We start from the raw sequence: 23719 nt of genomic DNA on the forward strand, positions 1-23719 counted from the left end.
GACTTCTTTTATTTTTAAATTACCTATATTTCCCACTGTGCTCTTTTCTTTCTCATTTCCAAAAACTTATGCTTTAAAGCAAAGAATAAAAATATGGGAAAAACAGTTCAATAAAACTAACCAACATATTGAAAAAGTCTGAAATAAGCAGTGTTCTACACCCATAGTTACCCACTTCTGCAGAAATACCTGGGGGAGGCGGACAAACCTTCTTATATTTCTTCAGTAGGATAAAGTTTAGTCTTTAACACAGTATCAGTTATTGAAAAGTTAATTGACTTGCCTATGTGTCAGGGGCTGAATTTGAACTCAGATCCTGTTAGCTTCTTTCTACTATACCACACTATGGATTCACAAATTATAAACATATTATTAAGGTGTTACCTTCAGATGAATATGCCTTTCATTTTAGCAAAGAAAGAGGTCACCAGTCAAACCATGAGCAGGTCAAATGAAGCTATTTTTAAGTGAAGGATATGAAGAGGAAGTTTCTAGTAATCACATAATCGCTTCCAGCTAGGTCTGAGTGTTCCCAAGGTCTGCAATATCTAGTAGAACAAATATCGTTGAAGTGTTCACCAGTCATCAGATGGCCAAGCATTATTCAACAATAGCCTGGTAAGGATCAAGCACTGATGCATGACTGATTAAAGCTTTGCCAATGCCAACAGTGAAATCAAAGGTTCTGATACCTTAGTTGTAAAAACATAGGAAGAAATAATGACTTGGATAAATTGTACTTGGAGAAAAGGAAGGAAAGAATGGAAAGAGAGAAGGAAGAAAGGGAAAGAGAAAAAAGAGAGAAGGAACAAAAGATAAATGGAAAGAAAGAAGGGAGGGAGGGAGGAAGGAAGGAAAATAAATCAGGGAACAAGGTAAGTCATGTCACACAAACAATTCAGAATTGCAAAATACAATCTGACAATCTGACAAAAGAAAATATCATAGACCTTTATGGACTAAGCTGGTCTAGATTTCTAGACTAGCTAAGTCATCTTGACTTCTATATCAACCATTTCTTATATACAGAGAGCTTGACTTGAAATGAATTGTGAACCAAAAACAAAGTAAGCCACATGTTTGTTTAACCCTAAATGGAGCTGAAGCATTAAATTTTACTAAAAAAAATGAACCTACTTCTATTGGTTGAGCTAAACCAAAGAACAGCAGTAGGAGGGGGAAGCACATGATAGGAAGATGAGATCCCAAACTTCTACATCAAGTTGAAGGTAGCAAGATGGCCCCAGTTGGAGAAGAGACCACATCAGGTACAGACCCAGAGATGGATGAGCTTCTAGAAAGTGTCCTTGATGATTGTGATACAATTTAATCCCCACCCCCACCCCCAGCATCCCATTCTTCCACCACAACCTTTAATGCTTCAGATTCCCGGAAGAGATAACCTGCAGACACAGCTAAAGATGCCATCTTTGCCTCCCAAGAAGGGAATGACAGTGAGCTAGCATCCCAAGTCACTACGGAGTTTTAGAATGCCCTAAAGGAGCTGGTTAGGAGAAGTTCCACCTAGTGGAGCAGTTCCAGATGTTTTCTGAGGCATTTATACAACATCCCAACAAGAGTTCACTTCCTGCCTGAAGGAGACACTCAGGGGACTAGCAAAGAATGCCACTGACCTTCAGAATTCAGGCGTGTCTGAAGAGGAACTGATCAAGGACATGGAGAAGCTGAGCATAGAAGAAGGGGAAAAAGAAGGCAATACACACCCCTTTATGCAGAGTCTACTATCTAAGGAGGTATCACATCCATCACTAACAGAGATCCTAGAGAAATTCTCAGAGTGACCTCATAGCCATCTTGAAGCAGTGCCCCCTGAACAATTTGAGAAGTATCAGGAACTCAATAAAATCATGGACAAGGTCTGTGAGCAGTTTGAAAAAGATCCACTTTGAGATGGTACTAGATGTCATGCAGCAGCTTCAGGATTTGGTCCATCACACAAAGGAGCTTGCAGGAAGGGAGCAAGGGGGGAAGGCTCCCTGGCTTCAATTTTGACCTTGACACTTTGAGACTGTTGGGACATGAAAGCACAAGTGGTGAGCAGTGTCTGATCCCTTGAAATTCCTCACCCTTCTCATCCCATCCCCAGCCATGAGTGAACACCTGAAGTCAGCAGAACCATTGGGGGCTGGGAGGGATGGTAATTCTTCTGGAGAAGCTGCCTGCCTGTCCCATTTACCTTCTACCTTCTTCTCCTTTCCTTCCCCAGCTCCCACCCAAGACTACTCCACATCAGCATGGGTCCTAGTGTAGTCATTGAAGCTGATGTTTCTGGGAATGGGACCTATTATTCAAACTGCTCTTATTGAGTCTTTTACCTATTTCCCCCCTCCCTGGCTAGTGGCTAGTGAAAGTGCCTATCTCTACTTGCTTAAAGTGTAGGAGTATATTCCCTTTCCCCTCCCCCATCCATAATGTATGTGTATATACCTACACTGATGCAGGAGGTGGCACCTTAGATGTGATTTGAAGGAAACCAGGGATCTGAGGGAATGCATTCCAGACCAAAAAGATGACCATTCTCTTTCTTCTCCGAGCATCTTTCACATAGAGGTGGAAGACTCAATGCATGTAGGGAACAACTAACAGCAAGTTTTAGAAAGAAAAGTGTGTGAAAATGAGTAATATAAAATAAGGTTGGAAAGTTAGGTGATTAACCCTAAGGTGTGGAGTTTTAAATGGCAGCTTGGGAATTTAAATTTTTATTCTAGAGGAAATGGAAAACCATTGAATATTTTTGAGTATGAGAACAATCTTTTCAGATATTTTGGGAATGCCAATTTGGCAGTTGTGTGGAAGATAGCTTAGAGAAGAAAGAAAAGGGAAGCAAGGAGAAAAATAAGGGGGCTATTATGGTGGTTCTTGTGAGAGTTGATGAGAGTCTGATCAAGAGCAGAAACCATGTTGATGGACAGAAGGCAATGAATGTGAGACATTGTAGACGTATACTCAATAAGACACTCCCCTTAAAAGGCTCTGCTAGAAGGATTAAAAAGCTGATTTAAAGAAAAGAGAAGAGAGAGTCAAGGATGAGTCCGTTATTGCCAACCTGAATGACTGAAAGAACAATGGTAACCTCAACAGAAACAGAGAAGTTTGTTGGAGGGGGACATTTTGTGGAAACTATATTGTCTTCTATTTCATATATAAGTTTAAGATGCTCTAAGGACATCCAGTAATATCAACAGGACATTCAGTAATCAACTGGTTACATGGTAATGGAATCCAGCAGAGAGGGGAGGATGTATAGATTATGGAATCATTTGTACGGAGATGCTAACTGAACCCATGGAAGTTGATGTAACCACCAAGGGGTTGAAGTGTAGAGAGAGACAAGAGAAACCAGAAAAGTCTTGGGGTTGGACCAGTTAGTGAGTAGGAGCATAATTATGAGCCAAAAACGTATATAGAGGAGAAATAATCAGACGTGTAGGAAGATAACCAAGGCAGAAAGACAAATAGCAAGAGATATCAGTAATGAAAGTCAAGGAAGAAGGGAGTATACAGGAGGAAAGGGTGTCAAAAGCTGCTAAGTGACAAGAAGGATGAGGTCTATGAAGAGGCCACAAGGGCCTCTGTGAATACTTGGAGTGAATGGTTTCAGTCCAATGGTGGGATGAACATGGCAAGAGAGCAAAGAACAGAAAGTGAGAAAAATGAAGGTAAGGAGACCCATTCTAGGAGTTTGCCTGTGAAAAGGGGAGGAAATTTAAGAGCAAAGACTTGAAAGAATAGCAGGGTCAAGTGAAGACTTTTTAAGGTTGAAGTAGTCCTGGGTAGATGTTTTTGATTATCAATAAAGAGCCAGCTTATAAGTACAGGTTGAGGATGAAAGAAACATTTTTCAGAAATCTTAGAGGGAAATGGATCAGTTTAAATTGAGCAAAAGATAATGCTAAAAATAAATATTAAATGAGCAATATTTTTGATAAGTCAATAGAGTACTCATTTTAGTTAGTTAATATAGGAATTGTTAATATGTATTATACAATTACTAAAATAATTAATGTAGGAATTGATGATATTGCTTTATTTATTTCTTCAATAAAAATTGACATTCGTGTAGCATTTCATAGTTCCATCATCCTTTACATGCGTTATTTAATTGCTGCTGGGACATCAAAATATTGTTATCCTCATTTTAAAAATAAGGAAAATGACTGGGGGGGGTTCCATGAATTCTTTAAAGTCACTCAGTGAGTTTATGGCAAAGCTGAGATTCAAACTGAGGTCTTCAGACAAAGGGCATTGCTATCGCTATTCTTCTGCACTGAGCAATTGTAGTGGAATTTTCTTCATATTTAAAATTTTATTCAGGAAGGCACTTTTAGACCTTTTTGCTTTCTTCTTGTAGTTATATCCTATTCAGAGTTGTCTCTAGTTGTTAACCAAAAGCCTAGAAATTGACTTAGTTCTGATGAAAATAATAATAACTTTCAGTGAATCTTTTTCAATACATTCATTCTATCAGCAATATCAGGGTAAATTTTCCCAAAGAACAATGGCAAGGACTTGCTTATTTGCTCCTAGTATTGTAACAGATACATGTCATATTCTTCTTGATTCATCCACTTTAAAATTTTAAATAAGAATTATAGATGTAATAACCAAAATTTATATATTCATAGAAATATAGCGCACACGGAGATATCACAATTTGATATTTATGAAATGCCACTTTTCCATAAATATAGAAAATCAGTAATTATCATAGGAACTATTTATCAACATTTGGATGAAAATAAGTAACAAATGGGAACGCTATTTGTTCATTAAGATTCTACAACAGTCCACCAATTGTCCCCTTCACAAATTAAGCTTGTGCTATGTGTGTGCTCTCAATTCAGGATCAGAGAATAAAGAAGTGCAATTTAAAGTAAGCCTTGCTAAAAATGATCTCACTACCCATTTCCTAATTTCCCTTAGATCTTTGTCCATCTACGAATTTTGGTTCTCTTACTTTGGGATTTTCTTTTTAATTTTGTTTTGTTTTGTTTTTTGCAACTATTAGTGCAATCAAGTTCTAGTGCCGAGGTATGAGGAATGATGCTCCAAACCTCAGGTCCTTACTCTTATTTTCTAAGGTCTTCCCCAGTGCTCAGTCTTGGACTCTTCTCTCCACTGCTAAGCCTAGGCCCCTCCAGTTATGTTGCCCCACAAATGATCTTGCTCCCTATGGTCGCTACAGAGACGGCAAATTGCAGCTGTCCTCTCTGTCCTGAAACTGAAACCAGGGACTCTGTTACACAGCCAGCAGATGCCTGCTAGTTTCTTTTCCCTGACAGTGGCAACCTGGCTCTGGACATGTCTGGTCAGCACAGCTGTGCTTGGCGTCCCTCATCTATGGAAGGTACTTCAATCTTCTCCTACTCAGCAGTCAGCACCCAGTATTCCCAGGTGGTCTTCCATCCAAGTACTAACTAGGCCCGACCCTGCTTAGTTTCTGAGATCAGACAAGATCAGGCACGTTTATGGTGGTATGGGGTGTAGGGTGTGTTCAGGGAGGACCAGTACCTTTGGTATGATGGCTGCTGAGCCCTTTTCAGAGCTCTTTCCATTTTTGGTGTCCACCTGTTCCACCTAACTCTCACCTGTGGCTCCAAGAAGCTGCAGAATGTGCAGCAGCCACACCTTGGTAAATCGTTTCAGCAGAAGGGCCAAACCAGGTTGAGGGTAACTGACAGGTCTCAAAGCCATTGGAGAGTTAAGGGGGTATTTACCCCAACTGTGAAGACTTCCTCTGGTGGAATGGGGGGATGAGAAAACTTTGTTCCAGTGGCCATGAAGGCAGATGAAGCAGGCAATGTGGAACACTTAGAGCTTGGTTAGACCCTGAAGACACCAAGGTCATCCAATGCATCCTGAGCCATCACCAGCCATCTTGAATCTGTCCTGCCACTAGACTGTGATGACTCTGGAAGAGATAGTGAGGCTGATGACTTAGTGAAACTCTGTCTCACTTAAATCCAATTTGTACACGAATCAAAAAGACATGATAGAGCATTCTGAGCTCATTTTGATCTGATCAGTCACAGGCAAATACATTGAAATTTCACTTTATCATGGTGATGTCATTTTGGTCCTCTTCAAAGATGAAGGACAATAACCAACCAACCAACCCAGTTCTCAGAGCCCCCCTTCCCCCACGCTGTCCAAGAAATGAAAATTTCTAAGACTGAGGCTGCCTCCCAACCCCAATTGCCCTCAGGACTTGTTGTTTGTTGATTCCACAGAGTTGACCTGAAGGTGTTTGCACCTCACTCAGGCTGAACCTCAACCCTGGAAGTCTGGTGTTCCCTGAGAATCTTCTCAGGTTGTCTTTGGAAAACAACTGCTTTACCCTAACTTTTGTTATTGAGGAGATATTCTGTCTTTTTTTTTTCCAGAGGAACTTTGGAAAGCCAAAAGTTTTTTGACCTACTCTGCTATCTTCCCAGAATTCTCTCTCACTTTGGTATTTTAAAAATACAGTATGACCAATATGAGTCCTCTTGCAAAGGATGTATATGGCCAGAGCCATAAATAAGACAGGACCATCAGGGTTTTGCCCCAGGGCCCTAAAATATAGAGTGCTAGTAGCATTTAACAGTCCTTCAGCAATGCAGAAATGAGAAAGCTTAGCACCTAGTTAGTAAGAATAATAAAATTAGAAAGTTACCATATGATAGCTTCCTTCTCACCAATTCATATACTGGAGGCAACCTATTCTGCCTAAAGCAGTATAGCATTGGCAATGTGTGCCCTGACATGTTTGTCTTTTCCTTCACTCGCACTGAAACTGTCTTCAAAAGTTCACTTATTTGATAACATTTTTCATGTTACTATTTATAGAGAATAGTTTTTTTTTGAAGCTTTGCCTGGGTGATAAAATGCTAATTCTAGCTCTGCAGATCACAACCTCTCCCTACCTCAGTGGAATTCAATAGACAAGGAAGTTTGAGACTGAGGTTATTCCGGGCATAGGGAACAAAGACATAGCTGTAACACAGCAAAGGTGAGCAAAGGTATAAAGGTGAATGAGGACAATATAGAAAATAGTGAGAGACCAGACAGTATAGGGCTCTGAATACCAAACTGATATTTGGACTTTATTTGGGCAGTAGAAAGCCATTAAAGATTTTTGAGTAGAGGAATGGAGTGACCAGATCCATGAATAAAAATGGTTACTCTGACCATGGTATGCTCAAAGGATGAATAGGACAGGGTGGAAATGCTGGCAAGAAAACATTAAAGCAGCTTATTGCAAGAGGCCAGCAGGGTGTTAACAGAGGTCTATACTTGGGTGCCAGTAGTGGAAATACAGAGAGGGAAATGAACTTGAGAAAAGTTGGAGATATGGATTTGGTGGTACTTGGTTAAATAGTACTTGATTAGATATGAGGAATTAAGGAAAAAGGGAAGAGTCAAAGATACTCTTAAGGTTGTAAACCCCAGAGATAGGGTGAATAGTGATTGTTGTTATTTAGTCATCTCAGTTACGTGAGGCAAGATTTTAACTCAAGAGGATGATTCTTCCTAACTCTAGACCCAGTATTCTATTTACTGTACCACCTAACTGCCCCTAGTTCATTTTACATGTGAGGAAACAGGCAACCAGAGTTAAGTGACATGCCCAAGGTCACATAGCTTGTAAGTATCTGAGATCAGATTTGAAATCAGGTCTTTGTGATTCCAGGCCCTCCATTGTGCCATCTAGAGAAACAATGAAGTCACAAGTAATATAATGAGTTTCAATTTGGGACTTGTAGAATTTGAGATGCCAGTGGAACATCTAAGTAGAGATGTCATGTAAAGAGTAAAAAATGCAAGCTTAAATGTAGCAAGAGACATCAAGACTAGAGACTTGAGAGTCCTCTTCAAAGACAAAATATTTAAAATTATCATAGTAAATGAGATTCCTAAGAGATAGTATGGAGAGAGAGAAGAGGTCCAAATAAAGACTCCCGAGAAATACGCAAATCAAAGAGTTGAGAGGAAGATGAGAAAGCAGAAGAGGAGAATAGAAAGGTGAGAGGAAACTAGGACAGTGCACTATCTCTGAAGGTGAAGGAGGAGACAATATTCTTTATGAGAAGGTGATCAATAAAGTCAAAAGTTGTACAAATGTTATGGAAGAAGAGGACTGAAGAGAAGCATTTTGGTGTAACATAGAGAAAGGTGTCAGGAGGACCTGTGTTTATATATTACCCCTGGTTCATATCTAGGAGTATGATGTAACCTCTCTAGACACAGTTTCCTCTCTGTAATATCAAGCTAAGAATAACACCTAATTCACACGGTTATGGCGAAGCTCCAATGAGATATGGGTCTATCATTAAGGAACTGCTGATTAGTCTTCCATGACTAGGATGCTGTACCCACTCCCTGTTCCATGCCTAGTCATTCAGTTTGGACCAGGTTCAGTGCTAGGGAGCCTGTGCTCTTTTGAAAGAGAGTTAAATTCCCTGTTACCATAGCTTTTGGATCATCAGACTCCCAGCTTAGTGCTCTGGGAGCCATTTTATTTATAGCTCAGATTATGATTCATGTTCCCCCAAAAGGGCAGAGGGGGTGAAAAGATACTCACTGTACTATATGAGTCATGCATGGGACAGGTATTTTTCCAACACACAGAAAATATGCCAAAAGGGAAAGACATAGAAAGTTTCTTTTAGGGGTATTATTTATAGAGGATAGGGATTTTTTGAACCTTTGCCTAGGTGATTAAACATTTTATATTTCACCTCTGCTCTGCCCTGTCTAAATAATTTCTTCTGCATATCTGTTGGTAAAATAGTCAAGCTTGGCTCATTCCTCTTGTCCATGGTATCCATGGTCTGGTGCAGAAGTTTCCCCTACCAGCAGCCAGCTCTACTCATTGTAACCAGAAATACCAGACATCTAAATTTCACGAGGTCATCTCTAAGCCTGGACATGTCCATTTTGAAATGGATAGTCATTCACCCAAGATTAGGAAAGAATAAATATAAAAGCAGAAAAGGCTGCTAGGGGCCCAGGTTCAAGCTCTGCTAGTTTGATCTTCCTCTACTAACTTCATACTTACCATGATATTGGTATGAAGAAATGTCTGACGTCCTCCACCCCTCACAGGACATCATGGAGCTACAGGAAGCCATATGGAAAGTCATAGAAAGAGAGCCTAAGCTCAAAGCTGCCTCTTCTTTTAACTAATATAGCACCCTGTTCCTCTTCCACTGTCATCAGCAACAGGTTTTGTCACTTCATATTAAAACATTCCTTCAGTCTTCCTGTGTATGTCTTTAGTTGTCACATGACCATCTCTTAAGCCAAATAAAAGGGCCTATTCCAAGTAGCATTGACAGGTTCATCAAGTTTTTCTGCAAAACTCTTCTAGTTCCAACCTTCCAAAATGGACCCTGACAAGAGGATTTAGGAAAGAGGATGAAAGGAAGGATATATCCTGTGTAGTTTGTTTGTACATAATTGTTTGCTTATTATCTCCCCCATTAGATTGTGAGGGGCAGGAACTGTCTTTTGCCTTTATTTATATCCTCAGTGATTAGCATTTATTAAGTATCAACTATCTGTCAGGCACTCAGGTAACTATGTATAGGATAATAAGAAATAATTAACAGAAGGAAGGCATTAGAATCAAGATTAATTTGGGAAAACTTCTGCAAAAGATAAGATTTTAGTTGGTACTTGAAGGAAGCCAGGGAAATCAGGAGGCAGAGATGAGAAGGAAGAGCATTTTAGGCATGAGAGATAGTCAATGAAAACATCCACAGCTAGTCTTATTTGTGGGATAGCAAGGAAGATTTGTCACTGAATTGAAGAGTACATATTGGGGGTGGGGGTAAGGGGAGGGATTAAGGTATAAGAAAACCTGAAATGTAGGTAAATCTAGGTTTTAAAAGGCTTTGAAAGTCAAACAGAAGGTTTTGTATTTGATCCTGAAAGTGATAGGGAACCATTGGATTGAACCTATACTTTAGGAAAACCACTTTGGAAATCGATTGAAAAATGGACTGGAGCAAGGATAGATTTGTGGCAGACAGAACAACTAGTAGGCTATTAATCCAAGTATAAGATGATCAAGGGCCTGCATCAGGGTGGTGGCACCCAGTAGGTGCTCAATAAATGCCATATTATAACATGTTAGGAATATGGTGGTAGTGGAATCCAGGAGGTAAACAGGAAATATGCCCAAGATGAGTAACATATTAAAAGACCAGACAGACCTCACAAAATAACAGTAAGAAGGACCTGAAACTTGGGGCATTATTGCCCATACCTCAGGCCTAGAACTTGATCACACTAATAAAATGCTAAAAATAAAATAAATAAAAGATGAGTAAGCAAAGGAGAAAGAACCCAATCATAGACAACTACTATGGGGATACAGAAGATCTGGGTTCATATACAGAGGAAGATAATGGAGCTTAAAAAGTCTCTCCTTTTTAAATGAGAAATGTCAAATGGCCCCAAGCACAAAAAGACATTTACAAGAACTTAAAAAGTATCTTAAAATTAAATAAGAGAGACTGGGTGAAAATTAGAAAAAAATAAAAGTAATTCAAGAAAATCAAGAAAATTTTGAAAAGAAAGTCATCCAACTTGAAATATAAAGTCAAAAACTTAAGGAAGAAAATTCCTTGAAAATTAGAATTGGGTAAAGGGAAGCATAAATAAATTATAAAACAAAGTCAAGGTGGGGCCAGAGTCAAGGTGGTGGAGTAGAAGCAGGGACCTACTAGAGCTCTCCTCCTAAACCCCTCAAAAAAACCTGTAAAAAGTGACTGTAAACAAATTCTAGAGCAGCAGAAGCCACAAAATGACAGACTGAAACAAATTTCCAGCCAAAGACAATTTGGAAAATCAATAGGAAGGGTCTATTGCATCAGACTGGGAGCAGAATGCAGTATGGCACGGGCCGTGCCAGTGCCAATGGAGCTAAAGCAGGCCTTAGGGACTGCTGCTGTGGTTTCCAGACTTCTCAACCCACAAATGCCAAAGACATCTTTGAAGGGTCTTTTACCTGGTTGAGAAAGGAAAGTGGTCCTGACCCAGATTCAGACCCAGGGAAGTGGCCAGCACTGCTGAAGAAGAGGCGTCTTCTGGAGCCCTACACTTAACAAAACTCAAAAGTCAATTAATTGGGAAAATGAGCAAACAGAGGGAAAGAAACAGACCATAGATTCCTACTTTCTCCATGAAGAGGTATTTTCTGACATCATTGGTGATGAGGAAGATCAAAACATACAACCAGAAGAAGACAACAAAGCTCCTGCATCCAAAGCCTCCAAGAAAAAGAAGTGAATTGCTCTCTGGCCATGGAGGAGCTCAAAAATAATTTTGAAAATCAAGTAAGAGAAATAGAGGAAAAAATGCTAAGAGAAATTAAAGGGATGCAAGAAAATCATGAAAAATTAGTTAACAGCTTGCTAAAGGAAACTGCAAAAAAGTTGAAAATGATGCCTTTAAAATGAGACTAACCCAAATGGCAAAAGAGGTCCAAAAAGCCAATGAGGAGAAGCATGCCTTAAAAAGGAGAATGGGCCAAATGGAAAAAGAGGTTCAAAAACTCACTGAAGAAAATAATTCCTTGAAAATTAGAATGGAGCCAATGGAAGCTAATGATCTTGTGAGAACTCAAGAAATTATCAAAACCAAAAGAATGAAAAAATAGAAGACAATGTGAAGTATCTCATTTCTTTCAAGAAATTATCATCTTTCAAGAAATTACCGAGGAAAATTGACCTGATATTCTAGAACCAGAGCATAAAATAGAAATGGAAAGAATACATTAATCACCTCCTGAAAGAAATCCCAAAAGGAAAACTCCTAGGAATATTGTAGTCAAATTCTAGAGTTCCCAGATCAAGGAGAAAATATTACAAGCAGCCAGAAAGAAACAATTTAAGTGTTGTGGAAACACAATCAGGATAATACAAAGATATAGCAGCTTCTACATTAAGGGATTGGAATATGATATTCCAGAGGTCAAAGGAGATAGGATTAAAATCAAGAATCACCTACCCAGCAAAACTGGGGGGAAAATGGAACTTCAGTAAAATAGAGGACTTCCAAACATTCTAGATGCAAAGACCAGAGCTGAATAGAAAATGTGACTTTCAAACCCAAGAATCAAGAGAAGCATGAAAGGGTAAACAGGAAAGAGAAACCATAAGGGACTTATTAAAGTTGAAATGTTTACATTCCTACATGGAAAGATGATATTTGAGACCTTTCACATCAGTATTAGGAGAGTTGGAGGAAATTTATAGGTTTTGTGTGTGTGTGTGTGTGTGTGTGTGTGTGTGTGTGTGTTATATACAGAGAGAGAGAGAGAGAGAGAGAGAGAGAACACAGAGGGTGAGCTGAATAAGAAAGGATGATATCTAAAAAATAAAATTAATTGTTGAGAGGAATGTACGAGCAGAGAGAGGGAGAGGTAGAATGTAATAAATTGTCTTACATAAAAGAGGCAAGAAAGAGCTTTTACAATGATAGGGGAAGAAGGGGAGGATGAGAGGGAATAAGTGAGTCTTACTTTCATCGGATTTAACTTCAGGAGGGAATAACAGACACACTCAATTAGGTATGGAAGTTTATCTTACCCTACAGGAAAGCAGGGCAGAAGGGGATAAGCAAGGGGGGATAATAGAAGGGATGGAAGATTGAGGGAAGGGATAATGGGAAGCAAACACTTAGTTAGAGGGACAGGGCAAAAGAGAGAATAGAATAAATGGAGGATGGGACAGAATGGAGGAAAATATAGTTAGTCTTTCACAACATGACTGTTAGGAAAGTGTTTTGCGTGACTGCACATGTATAACCTATATTGAATTCTTGCCTTCTCAATGAGGCAAAGGAAGGGAGGGGGAAGGGAGAGAATGTGGAGCTCAAAGCTTTAAAATTGAACATTAAGAATTGTTTTCACATGCAACTAGGAAATAAGATATATAGGCAAGGGGGTAGAGAAATCTATCTTATCCTACAGGAAAATAGAAGGGAAGGGGATAAGGTGGGTGAGGTGGTAAAAAAGGAGGGAAGATTAGAGGAAAGGGTAATCATAATACATGCTGTCCTGGGGTGAGGAGGAGATGAGATGAGGAGAAAATTTGAAATTCAAAATTTTGTGTAAGTGAATGTTGAAAACTGAAAGTGTATTTTAAAAAAAGAAAAAAACAAAGTCAAAAGAATGAAAAATAGAGAATGTAAAACATCTCATCAGAAAAACAACTGATCTGTAGAACAGATTGAGGAGAAATAATATAGGAACAGTTGGACTGCCTGAAAGTTTTGATTTTTTAAAAAAAAATCTTGATGCAATATTGCAATAAATTATCAAGGAAAATTACCCTGAAGTTCTAAAACAAGAAGGTAAAGCAAAAATAGAAAAAAAAATCACTGATCACCACCTGAAAGAGATCCCAAGAGGAAAACTTACAGTAATATCATAGCCAAGTTTCCAGGTTCCCAGGTTAAGGAGAAAATATTTGAAGAAACAAGAAAAAACCAATTTAAATATTGTGGAGCTACAATAAGGAGTACACAAGACCCAGCTGCTACTTTGTTGAAGGACCATAGGTCTTGGAATACTATATTTCATAGAGCAAAAGAGCTGAGGTTACAGCCAGGAGAACTTACTCAATAAAGTTACATATAATCCTGAGTGAAAGGAAAAAAATGGATTTTCAATGAACTGAAAGACTTTCATGAATTTGTGACAAAAAAACAAAACTTAAGGGAAATTCTGACATGTATCAGGAGAAATATAAAGTAAACATTAAGGGACCAATTATAAGTGACTCAATTGTTTACTTCCTATATATGAAAATACTAACAATTCTTTTATGACAGTCATATTTATTTGGGTAGTTTCAAGAAAGGGTTGGACCAAGCTGAGTATGATGAGGTGATTCTGAAAAGTAAACAAAACTGTGTAGGGAGAGATAAAAAGGAGAAGTTGTCTTATACGAATGAGGTAAAAATAAAAGTAAAAAATTTAGACAGCAAAAGCTAGTAGGGTAGTGGTGCAACCTTACTCGCATTGGGAATGGATTAAAGAGGGAATAACATTTATATCTAGAAGGTTATAAAAATCTTCTAAACTCAGAAAGAGATAAAAGGACAAGGGGATAATGTGGGGAGAAAAGATAAGGGAGAGATTCTTGGGAGGGATGAGTATGTTAAAGAGTAGATGGTAAGGTGATGGGTATGTGAATGTTTATAGATATCTATGTATATATCCACACTTAATTGTAGCCTTCTTTGGGGTTGTGGGGGAGGGAAAAATAAACTAAAAAGTGCATAGCAAAGGATAAAAGAAAACCAACAAGGAAGCAAAGATGGGCAGATTTGAAAACAATGTGTAACAATGTTCATGAAAAGGAAGCATTGTTTTATATTCAATCCTCTCACAGTCTGCTGTGTATATGACAATTTTCTTTCTTTTCTCATTTTATATTTGTTTAAAATTTTCTAAATTTACAAAAAAATAAAAAAGATTAAAAGACCAGGTGTCCAACAGGTTTGCGCCAGTACAAAAAGTCCCTATGCAGCTTAACTATTTTAGTCATTTTGAACCCTATCCTCATTGCTGCGAACAAGCTTCAGCTATGGACAGCTCCCATCTGCCACTAATATTTCTCCGACTTGAAAGGGCTGAATCTATGTGGTGGCAGACAAAACCAATCATCACTGCTGGGAGTAAAATTCAGAGCATGTGCCTTGCTGATGGTAGGTCAGTAGCATTATCAATGAAGAATATCATATTTATGCAAATGTATGATTGCAAGGAGGGAGTAAATAGTACAATCTGAAGTCTTTCAAAACTTTGATAAATTCTCTGGAGGGAATATTATTTGTTCAAAAAATATCCTTTTTGTCCATCTTCCAGAATTCCTCCCACCCCCCAAAGCACCACTGTCTTGTAACTTCCCTTTAATCTACAATTTCAGTTCCCAAGATTCCTTTCAGCAGTGCCTTTGGGAGCTGTTTCTAGTTGACAATTCCTATCCAATGTTTTTTCTAAGTGCACTGTTATGTTTTTTAAATGAGGTAAATGAAAACAAAGCACAAACAAATAAAGCTTAGTTAAAATGTTCTGTTCAGATACGATCATTTGTACAATATTTCTCATAGGGGATTGGGACAAAGAGAAGGAAACAGGAAAACAGAAAAAAAAGTTTCACCAGGATCACTCTGGGGCTTACTTAAAGGGTGTAGAAAAAACAGTTTGGGGGCTTTCTTTGCTAGTAATACGTACCTGGGCATTGATTATCTCCTTTGGATATTGTCCAAAGAAAGTTTACTTGCAAAATGCCTTTCCCCAAGTTATCCAAAATGTTTCAGAGTAGTCTTCATTCTGTTGTTAGTAGGTGTTCAAGGTTGCAAACTGACTTAATAACCAAAGAATCTCCAAATGAAAGGTTTTTTTAATTCAACTATTGCAGCCTTCGGTCTATCCAAAGCAATAATCTCCCTGTAAATTCCTAAACAAGTAGAAATTTGATCAGTGGATATTTTCAATGATGGAGAGATCACTACTTAATGCAGCATGTGTCAGTTTTGGATAGCTTTAATTATTAGGTAGTCTTTCCTTATAGACAATTAAAGTCTGTCTTCTTGTTACCAAAACCATTCATTGATCCTGAGTCTGCCTTCCTGAGTGATATCTGAGTGTGCTACCTCTTCCACATTCATTCAAGCATTTGAAGTCAAAAGATGCATCTAACTGTAGTTTTCTTCAGATTGAGCATAAGTTTATCATTTATCATGTGATGTGGCCACCAGCCTCCTTAGCACCTTAAATGTCCCTCTTTGGTTGTCAATGTCCCTCCAACAGTTCTTAGGAGTGGAAAGGAAAGATATAGATATGTTCCAAAATTATAAGTAGTATGCGATAACAGAAAGAGCAGTAGACTTGTCAAGAAGAGCTGGCTGCCTTAGACATTTAATAGCTACATAGCCTTGAGTAAATCACTGAAACTTTATGATCCTCAGTTCCCCATTTACAGAAAGAGAGGGCTGGATTCAATGGCCTCTATGATTTCTTCCAACTAAAATCTATAGAAACTAAAGCCTATGAATTACCAAAATGATCCTCAACCCTCTGTTTTAGGTTTTGTCCTCGATGAGGCTATTACCAATAATCAATTGTCATTATTAATTATTCCTTCATGTCAGATTTTGACTTTAATGACATCATAAAATCATAGTGAAAACAAGGAATTAATATTGTGGAAGAATAAAAGTTAAAATCTTGAGTTATCCACTTCAAATGTTTGGAGTTTTATTCATTTGAGAAATGGACTTTTGTGTTTGTTTTGTAACATTCTGAGGTTTGATATATAACATTATCTGCACATGGGTGAATCTGGAAGAACTGGCCACATGGTAAATGCAAGGAATGACAGGTGGGCAGTCAGAGTGCCTCCCTGGTATCTTCATTATGTCAGAGGAAACTGAGGAAACTACCCCTCTCCCAGAATGTTAGCTGGACATCCTGTGGCATGCTTATGGGGAGAGATGTAGAAGAGTTACACAGCTTGGACAGACATGAATGAGTAATGATCCCTATCATTAGAAAGAACTGAAAATGGCTTCCCAGATATTTTTGAATATTTGTTTTTATTCGTGTAATTGTCAACAAGCAATATTGTGATGATGGATTCAGTTATATAGATTTTAGATAATTTTCTACTTTGGAAACTGGCAAAGTTTGGTTTAAATCTTAGCATTTTCACATTCATTTGATTCATGGTAATTGCAATATTAGAAGAAACCATGTTCCAGGGTAGAACCCAGGGCCTGTGCTGATGATGAGGACATATTAGGTACACACTGGAAGGAGATTCAAGACAGAAGCCAGAAGTGGAAGAGGCCACGGTTAGAAAAGGCAGAAATTGTTTTGAGGGTAAAATGGAATTGGATGTTTTTAAATGTTTATTGGTTTTGTTCTAGAGGAAGACCCTTGGAACATGTTTTGGCTTTCTTGGTTCTTTCATGTCTCAGCTGAAATCTCATCTTATTCAAGAAGCTTTTCTCAGCCTTCCATAATTGCAATGCCTTTCCTCTAAGAAAATCTCCAAATTATCTATTTTTTATTTGCACATAATTGTTTGCTTGTTGTCTTCCCAATTACTCTGAGAGCTCCAGAGAGGAGGAAGCATCTTTTTTTCTTTCTTTGTTATCTATAGCACTTAACATAGCATTTGCCAAGTAACTCACTCTTAATGAATGCTTGTTGACCGGTTGGCTTAACTGGGTGGACAGCACCCCCTCCCTTCCACTATGAGAAGATTTACAGGAATACATGGACAAGATTGATACAGAATGGATGAGAGACAATCTGCATCTTTGGAAGGAACACCCGCATCTATGGTCACAAATCCCTTGAAGTATCACAGTATTAATTTTGAGAAATGATACAAATACTTTTGGGAGGGAAAGGAGAATCTGGAAACTGTACAGTTCCAGTCATTGCTGCTGTGTTTTATTGTGGAGAGGTTTTATTTGTGAATTTCAAAATAGAGAGAATTGACCAAGTTACAAAAGCTATTAATGCCTTCTTTATGATAAGAGTAGGCAGTAGTTAAGTGCCTTCAAGTATACAGAGGAAGAGAAGCCAAGAAGGCTTTTGACTCTCTGAATGGAATCAGGACAATATCTACTTAAGCCTAGGAAGCAAACTCAAGGTTAAATTAAGCAGTGATTGATAAGGAATTATTGAAAACTATTTCTGACTAGAGAGAAAGAAACAATACTTGGCTTCAGTGTCCGTATTTTTTAAACTCTTTAATTTCTTTAGCTGCTCTATATCTTACAAAATTAAATTGTTATGCAAACATTAGTGAATAATTCATATTTAATTCATTTCTTAGTTATGATTTCTATTTGAATTGACAAAAATATTCCTGAGACATAATTATGCTAAAATTCAACTATCATACCTGTAGAAAGCTTAGCTATCCATTTGCCACAACCCAAGGAAAAGTTCCATGCATTTAGTATCATTTACCTGAATTAAACATAGAGTTCTTAGTAGGCATTAACCAGCTCCTACAGGTTTTCTTCATGGCACAATAGATTAAGTGCTAGATCTAAATTCAGGTAAACCTGAGTTCAAATCCCTGTGACTCTTAAACCACCTAATCTGTCAGCCTCAGTTTCTTCATTTGTAAAATAAAGATGATAATAACACCTGTGTCATAGGATAGTTTAGGAAAAATTTTATAACATTATTTAAATGTTTCTATTAGTATCACATTAAATAATGGCACATCACATCTATAATCTGAAGTTAGTTACTTCAGTCCCTATCTATCTCTTGGCATTTTTGTTTGTTTCAGATGTGAATATATAAATTTTCTGTCAAAACTCTTGTTTTCCATGCAATTGGCGTCATTTATATGCTATTTTAAAGTTTGTAGAACACTTTACATAACAATAACCCTGTGACATAAGTATTATTATTACTATATTCACTTTACAGATGAAGAAACTGAGATTGAGAGATATTAAAAGTGATTTGCTCATGTATTTCCATTTTGCCTTTCTGTATACACACACACATGCACACACGCACACACACGTTGACAAAGTCACACACTATTGTTTTGATACCATGGTAAAAAAAAAACTCTCTTTAAGTATTTTAAATAAAAGGAACAGTGGACAATATAGAGAATTTATTCAATTTTCATTCTTCCCTATGGAAACCAATGAAACAGCTAAAATCAAAATTCTCCAGGAAAAAGAATCAGAATCAGTTATTTAATTTATGAATTTAAACTTCTGGAATTTGTTGTAAGTAGGAGAGTTTTATACTAACATCTTCCTCCAAATAAAATAGATGTACAAAAAATTTTCTACTTATCGGAGAGCTGTTGAGATGGATTTTGACTGTAAGTTCAGAAACATTGCCCTAAAGTGCCTTTAAAAATAGGCCAACTTGTAGGGGAAAGGACAAACATTCTTGTGCTTACTGATAGAGATGGAAACTGTTATTGTGTACTATTTAAAATTCTGAATGTGAATATTTTTCTGGGTACCATTTAGAAGGCTGAACATGAGTATTTTTCTTCACGGATAATTTTTTTAAAGAAAAAAGCTATTTATTGTACAAACGAAAAAAGAAAACAATAATACCTTTTTCTTCATGTTTTAAAAAATAATTGTTTTTAAAATTAAAACTGCAGTCACCTCATACACACACACACATACACACACACACACACAAATAAATCATTCTGAGGGTCACCTATTTGGGGAATCATATGTACTACCTAAAAACTCCAAAGAATTAGTCTTCCTCTAGTAAAAACCAAGGATCTTATTTGACCATGAAAGTTAATACAGTGATCAACACATATTGACTAAGCCACGATTACATGTAAGGTACTAGAAAATACAAAAAAATATAGGAAATGCATCCTGTCCTTAGGAATATTACAATCTATTGGATGCATGGTGTACATACATGTGAAGGACAGCTATCAGTCATGAAAGGTATTAGGCAATAAATTCTAAAGGACTGAAACAGATAGTATCTATATCAGTTCAGAATCCCAAGTCCTGCCACAAAAAACTTCTATGTCCTTGGTTAAGACACATAACACATCTGAGCCTGAATTTTCTCATCTGAACTATGAGAGGTGTGTTCTAAATGATCTATCAAGTACCTTCCAGCTCTAAATCTCTAATCCTATGATCCTTTGATAGAAAGATTACTGTGGGCCAGAGAGAAAGTTTTCATGCAACATGTGATGACTCAGTTGGTCCTTAAAAAGAGAAATAGGGCAAATGAGAGGAAGGGCTATCCCTATGCCCTTGCTGGAGGCTGATTGTCATCCTTCATTCTCAAAGAGGACCAAAATAACATCACCAGGATAAAGTCAAGTTTCAATATGTATGACTGTGGCAGATCAGACCAACATGAGCTCAGGTTGGGCACAGATAGTCCATGTGAACATTTGGGGTGGATACTCCAAATTTGCACAATCTATGTTTCCTTTGTGCTGTCTCAATTCTGCTTTGCTCACGGAGTACAGTACCCTTTCTGATACGGGCACACCATGCTGAGCAGTCCTGTGCCAGCATCTCCCATGTCACACAATCAAATCCAGAGTTCTTGAGGGAGACCTTGAGAGCGTCCTTGTTGCTTCTTCTGATCACCATGTGATCACCTGCCCCATGCGAGTTCTCCATAATATAGTCTTTTTGGCAAGCATGCATTTTGCATTTGAACAATGTGGCCAGGCCATCAGAGTTGTGCTCTCTGAAGCATAGTTTGAATGCTTTTCAGTTTAGTAAGAGCAAGGACCTCAGTGTCTGGTACATTATCCTGCCAGGTGATCTTCAGAATCTTCCTAAGACAGTTCAAATGGAAGCGATTCAGTTTCCTGGCACGGCATTGGTAGACTATCCATGTTTCACAGGCATACAACAATGAGGTCAGCACAACGGCTCTGTAGACCTTCAGTTAGGTAGTCAGTCTAATACCTCTTCTTTACCATACTTTTCTTCAGAGCCTCCCTGAACTAGCTCTGGCAATGCATGCATCAACCTCATTGTCAATGTGTACATCCCTGGTAAGAAAACTACCAGGGTAAGTGAACTTGTCTATAACATTCAAAAATTCTCCAGTTATTGTAATTGATGGTTCCATGTATGGATGATGTGGTGGTAGCTGATGGAGTACTTTTCTTAGGCCAAAATTAGCACAGGCAGCAGAGAATTGATCCATACTTTGTTGCATCTCAGCTTCAGAGGCTGTATTGAGTGCACAATCATCTGCAAACACAAAATCATGCACCAACACTCCCTCTACTTTAGTCTTGACTTGTAGCCTTTTCAATTTGAAGAATTTACCATCAGTACCATAACTGACCTTGATGCTGTGTTCATCCTCATTGAAAGCATTTGACAATATGACTGAAAACATCATGCTAAAAAGCATAGGAACAAACACACAGCCCCGTTTCACTCCACTGATGACTGGGAAGGCATGAGAGCATTATCCACTATCCAGAACCAGGGCAAACATGCCATCATGAAATTGATGTGCAATACTGATAACTTCTCTGGGCAACCAAATTTTGACATAATTTTCCATAAGCCCTCATGATGAACAGTGTCAAAGGCCTTGATCAGATCTACAAATATTGTGTACAGATATCTGTTCTGCTCCTGGCATTTCTCCTGGAGTTGTAGGGCAGCAAACACCATGTCAACTGTTCCTTGCCCTTTCTAAAGCCACACTGGCTCTCAGGTTGATGACACTGTGGTAGTGCAGATAAGGAAGGGGCTAGAAAAGGTGGCCCTTGCTGGTGGAAACAATGGGAAGAGTGAATCTCTGAGGGTTAGAATGCTGAAAATGTTAATAGTGTAGTAGTTAGATCATTTTGGTTAGAACAGATGGTTGGTGCTGGGGAGAGTGGAAAATAAGATAGCAAGGTACTATAAATTGAAGTCCAAAAGATAAGTAGAGGACCTTACATGCCTTATTAAAGAGCTAGATCTGATCTCCTAATCAATGGGGAGATATTGAAAGTTTTTGAACAGGGGAATATCATGATTAACAGTAGAAGGATCAGGCACATCAATGGATGCAAAAAATTGTTTTGATTTTACTTTGAAATAAAATTTTTATCCTGTCTTTATTTTGCTTTATGGATTTTTTTAAAAAAATGAATTGTGTCAACTGATACAGCTCAGTTCTTAGAAATATTTTAAGGTGTTTTTATTTATCTCATTAAATATTTCCAAATTATGTGTCAAAGATGTTAATGTTCTTTTCTAAAATTTTGAGTTCCAAATTCCCTCTGTCCCTCCCACCTTTCCCCCACCCAACCCATTGAGAAGGCAAGTGATATATTGATTATACATGTGAAGTCATGCAAAATATGCTTCCATATTAGCCATGTTGCAAAACACAAAAAAATACCACAAGGAAAATAAAGTAAAAAGTATGCTTCAATCTGCAACGAGCTCATCAGTCCTCTCTCTAGAGGTAGAAAATATTTTTTAATAGGGCTGTGTGCTTGCTCCTATTTTTCATTATGTTTTGATCAGAGTAGGAAAATCTTTCATGGATGATAATCCTTACTATACTGCTGTTACTGTATATAAAATATTCCCCTGGTTCTGCTCACTTCACTTTTCATCAGTTCATATAAGTATTTCCAGGTTTTTCTGAAAATATCCTACTTGTCATTTCTCATAGCACAGTAGTATTCCCTCACAATCATATGCCACAACTCATTCAGCCCTTCCTCAGTGGATGGTCATTCTCTCAATTTCCAATTCTTTGTCACCATAAAAAGAGCTTCTATAAACATTTTACACAAATAGGTCCTTTTCCTTTTCATTTGATCCCTTTGGGATACAGACCTAGGAGGAGTATTGCTGAATCAAGGGGTACACATCATTTTATAGCCCTTTGGATACAATTCTAATTAGTGATCCAGAAGGGTTGGACCAATGCATAACTCCACCAACTATGTATTAATGTCTCCAGTTTTCATATCCCCTCTAATATTCATCATTTTCCTTTTCTGCCATGTTAGCCAATCTGATAGGTGTGAAATTGTATCTCGGAGTTGTCTTAATTTGCATTTCTCTAATCAACAGTGATTTCTAGTACTTTTTTCTTCTGAAAACTGCCTATGAATACCCTTTGACCTATAGGCAATGGGGGAATAGTTCTTATTTTCATAAATTTTCCTAAGTTATGTCCCTTCTACATCTCCCTATCTACTGTTTCCTTTGCTATTGACTTCAGACCTGTCCAAGTTGTGTCCTACATGCTTTTGTTTTTGTGAGACAATCGTGGTTAAGGAGCTTGCCCAGGGTCACACAGCAAATAAGTGTCAAGTATCTGAGGCAGGATTTTGAACTCAGGTCCTCCTAACTCCAGTGTGGGTGCTTTATTCACTACACCACCTACCTCCTACTGAATGCTACCTTGATGAAGATATTTGGAAGAAGATAGGTTTTTGCTAATGATCTTACCATCACACAACTAACTGAAAGATGTACAGAATACAAAATGCCATATGGTTTACTGTTTGTGGATTAGAAGAAAGTATTTGATTTCTGAAATAGTGATTTAAAATTCTCTGCTCAAAAAAGATATCTTGTAAGAATATTTCAAAATTATACAAAATGCCCTGAAAGATTAGGGGATCCTAGATGTAGAGCTGGGAAGAACATTAAAAATCATCTAATTTGACCCTCTTATTTTAAAGTTGAGGAAACCCCTCCAGTGTGAACTTCAAGCCATCTCCTCTATCTTCTCTGGTAGACTGCTGCCTCCATCATGCCCCTTCTTCAACCTCTCCCAATCTATTGGTTGCTTTTCTATTCACTTCAAACATGTCCAGATTGCTTCCATCAGTAAAAGACCTTTACTAAATCCTACCATCCCCTCAAGGTATCGTTCTATGTTTGTCCTCCTTTTCTTAGCCAATATACTAGAAATAAATGCTCTGCATTCACTGCCTTCATTTCATTTCCTTCTCTTCTCAACCTTTCACAGTCTGGCTCCTCACCTCACTGCTTGACTGAAATTGCTTTCACCAAAGTTACCAGTGATCTCTTAATAGCTAATGCTGATGTTCTCTCTTCAGTCTTCATCCCTCTCTGCCTGTCTGCTTCCTTTGTCACTGTTCATCACCCTTTTATCCTAAACTTCTCTCTAGGCTTTCGTGATGCTACTTTTTTTTGTTTT

General features: G+C 37.9%; 2 pseudogenes; one reads left to right on the top strand and one right to left on the bottom strand.

Moving 5' to 3' along the window:
* Nucleotides 1-1143: 1143 nt before the first annotated feature.
* Nucleotides 1144-2077, top strand: LOC140522887 (peroxisomal biogenesis factor 19 pseudogene; annotated as a pseudogene).
* A 3322-nt stretch (nt 2078-5399) lies between these two features.
* LOC140530712 (5S ribosomal RNA) lies at nt 5400-5501 on the bottom strand (annotated as a pseudogene).
* Between the last annotated feature and the right edge of the window lie 18218 nt (nt 5502-23719).

The sequence above is a fragment of the Notamacropus eugenii genome, chromosome 2 (assembly GCF_028372415.1).
Source record: "Notamacropus eugenii isolate mMacEug1 chromosome 2, mMacEug1.pri_v2, whole genome shotgun sequence".
In the NCBI taxonomy this organism is placed as follows: domain Eukaryota; kingdom Metazoa; phylum Chordata; class Mammalia; order Diprotodontia; family Macropodidae; genus Notamacropus; species Notamacropus eugenii.